Here is a 4,062-nt window from a genome sequence, read left to right as displayed (position 1 = left end):
CTGCCGCCGCCGCCGCCGCCACCGCTGCCGCCGCTACCGCCACCGCCGGCATGCTGCGCTGAAGAACAATCGATCCTGAGACCGGCCAGCCCCCGACACTCCTCGTCTCATCACCTCCGAGACGACCGGCAATCACTCGACCTCTGACCTCTACACTTTGAAAACATCATCTTGGCGACATCTAACAGCGCGTAGCGTCGCGACGCCGCGCGACGCTTATATTGTCTTAAATACAGTTTTAAGATATCATAAATCAATTAAAAGACTGTATTAGCATCTAAGACACTGCTTAAAATAAAAACGGATTATGAATATCGCCATAAATTTTATATTTAAGGCCAATATTCACATCGTCAGTTTTTATATTTAAAACCATCTTAAATACATCTTAAGATATCACGAACCAATCAGAGAATCAGATTAGCTTAAGACATTACTTAAATCTTGAAATAAGAATGAGTAAATCATCTTAAGAATTTTAAGATTAAATCATGAATCAATTAAAAGCTGGTATTCATAATTACAGTTCTTATTTTAAGATCGTCTTAAGTTCTTGAGTAAGTCGAGTGTCTTAAAATGCTAATATCGTCCTCTGATTGGCTTATAGCATCTTAAGTCTGTATATTTAAGATATATAATAGTCTCAAATATAATAAGAATTTGAATATCGACTACTGCGCTTTATGCTTTTATTTATTTTTATTATTAGACTAACACGAGAGATTTATTTTAAATTAAGTTGGAAGTAATATTTCAACAATATTGAAATGAAATTATTACAATTAGATTTCAATATTCTTCTCTCTGAGAAATTTTTTTTAATCCTTGATAGGATGATTTTCTGATCTTTTACTACACACGATAGTTGTTCTCATATCCCAGATTGATTTTTCATCACTTTGACAAATATATAAAAATTATTAAGTAATTTCTGCATATACTTTAACATCTTTAAAAAATATTTATAAGGCTGTGTATTTAAAAAATGTATATTATAATTAATTACTTGATATTCTTTAAAAAAAAATGCAACACGAATGACCCAATTGTATGTACTAAATGTTTTAATTCTCTTTACTTAGAAGACTTTGGTCTTTTAATTTTATTTAATACTTAATGGAAAAACAACTTTATTTTTATCGCTCTAATACTTAATATATCTACATTTTATCATGCAATATAGTGTCTTATCATCACGCATTGCTACCTTTAGTTTTGACAGAAAATTGGATTGAATAATTAGCTAAATATTAGGTGTAGTAAAAAGAAATCCATTATTTTCCCATTCAATTTCAAAATAATGGATTTCTTTTTACTACACCTAATATACGATTTATCTTCAGAAATGATCGACATGATGAATTGCTAAAGAGTTTCGGGCAACACGAGAGGAAATGTCATACGGAGAAAATTTACATTCTTTCATAAAACACTTTAAAATTTATACTCCGGATACACAATCATTTTGTTTTATTGCTAATAACTCGACGAAATGTTTTACAAAATTGCTCCTACAAAGATAAAGAAATTGTCAGACTTACCTTAACACATTATAATTTACGCGTCGCGAGGACGATTGGTTATCACCCTCGAGTTTACATCGCGACATTAGAGTAAGAATAACATATCCTAAGATCATCTCAACTCGAATAACGCACGCAATGATTTATGCATTCTCGCACAAGAAATGGATATACACTCAGACAAGATGCAATGTCTAGAAGATATCTTTACGGTGTCTTTTACATATCTTTTTGACAAGTATGTCTCAAAAGACGTCTGTGATATCTTTACATGTCTTTTAGACACGCGTATTATCTGGGACAGCTTGTTTTATTATCGGACAATGACTGTATAACGAAATCGCTCTGACAGCGTCAATAGTATTTAATAATCGCTTGAAATTGAAAATGCTTACACACAATAAAATCGTACGACATTTGGCGGATTTCCCATCCTCTATTCTCCCGACCGGAATCGCTAATGAATCCATTTATTTTTACCTTAATTCAATTGCACATCTTAATTCAAAGCAGGGACCAGACGAGGTCAAAATTGCACTGAGTTTTATTCACCGGCTGTCTCCCGAACGTAGCCAACCTAATTCGCGACTCATTATTTCATTTATATCCGTTTCTACCAGTATAGTTTAATTTTAATCTTGGTTTAACTGACTCTTCATCTTTTTCTTATTTTAAAAATTAAAAAAGAATGAAGAGTAAGTTGAATTGAGATTAAAATTAATCTACATTGAAGAAACGAGCATTAATCAGCCTAATTAACGTTCCTTATTATTTCGTTTAAACGAAAAAGAGACACGAATTTGGCAATTAAATCTCTTAGTAGATCATGAAAAATCGCGAATTAAGCTCAGCTACGATCGCAAATCACGACGGAATCGCGACTCGTCGAAATTATATACCAACTTCGATATCTTCGTTTAAAAGATCGCTCCATGCCGTCACTCCGCTCAAGCCGCGTGTGTTTTATTATTTATTTACATGATACGTTGGTATATTACACTCTGACTTTCTCTTGAAATGTCAGAACAACGGCCTGCTGCCGTAATTAAAATCGAAAGCTCATAAGGATAGTCAAGGGTAGTGTGCGCCGCGATTCGTTTCACCCTATGAGGCGAGAATTCCTTCTCGAAAACCTCGCGGGAAATGATAAATCGCTAGACTTAATCAGTGAGACAGAAAGAAAAGAAATCCAGTCAGTAAGTTTGTCAAAAATAAATTTTGTCAAACGCTTGTTGCGATTTTGTCGGCAAAGACATTAAAAGTGCAAATTCTGTTATATTCAATAATGTCAGCAAATTGATGATAAATATTACAAAATCTGCTGACATAACACGAGAATTGCTTGTTGCAAAACTATGCAAAGCTTATTGACAGCAAATTGACGGCAAGAACCGATCAAAGCTTTGCTCAGTTTTTAGTTATAAAACAAATAAAAATTATAAAAATAGCGCTTCTATTGTTAAAATACGTTCCAACCTATTGTTAAAATACATTCCAACCTACTTAGAGCTTAGAAATAATTTACCGGCCGACGTCATTGAGTTTCCTTCTAAAACTGAATTCAAGTTACTTTAAATCTCGTACATGAGACTACAATTACATTGTCATATAAAAAAATTTGCTATTTAGTTATGTACGCAGGCTTTACTAACAAAATATGAATTTGCTGATTGAATTTGTCATCAACTCTGACAAGGAAACTTGCTATATTGTAAAAGTGATCAAAAAATGATCAAATATGTTCCAGCCCAAGTCGGGTACAGAATTTATAGGATTAAAAGACTTTGTAGGATCCCAAAATTTGACCATCTAGAATACCTATTTCAAATGTGATCTTTCAATTGTTAACATTAGTTTTTTTTTTATTTTTGCAATGCAGCACGTTCCCCCACGAGCGAGTTTGATGCCAATTTGGCGACAATTTGCTATTAATGTGCTTACTGGGAAGAAACGTGTATAACAGCTTTGATCGTCATTACGCTGTATTTTCAGAATATCGCGTCGCTCTTATCATCTACGCTCCATAGAGAGTTCGCTCATCCTCTCGTTTTCCTCTCGACTCATTATTACAAAGTATATTGCTAAAAACACGTTAACAGTATGAACTTTCGATTTGGTTTCGTTTTTATTCGTGATACAGAGTGTTTCATCGGCAAGCGCGGAAATCCCGCTCCTGAATCACCCCGCTCCCGAATCACCCCACTCCTAACAAGGAGAATTTACAGCGACGATAAGATGTTTTAAAATGTTTCTTTTTTTCTTTCTTCACACACATGTATTGTAACATGTCACGATGTCTCATTACACACGCCACGCAGCTCGTTTGATATACAACTACGTCGTACACGTATAAAAATAACGCTTCTATTGTTAAAATACGTTTCAACATACTGAGAGTTTAGAAATAACTAATTCGATGGCCGTCGCCACTGCGTTCGCCCGTCTCCCTCAAAACTGGATTCAAGTTACTTCAAATCTCGTACATGAGACATGAGACTACAATTACATTGTCATATAAAAAAAAGAGCGTGTATATATA

Source organism: Atta colombica, unplaced genomic scaffold (genome assembly GCF_001594045.1).
Source record: "Atta colombica isolate Treedump-2 unplaced genomic scaffold, Acol1.0 scaffold100, whole genome shotgun sequence".
In the NCBI taxonomy this organism is placed as follows: domain Eukaryota; kingdom Metazoa; phylum Arthropoda; class Insecta; order Hymenoptera; family Formicidae; genus Atta; species Atta colombica.
Note: the sequence above shows the minus strand (reverse complement) of the source record.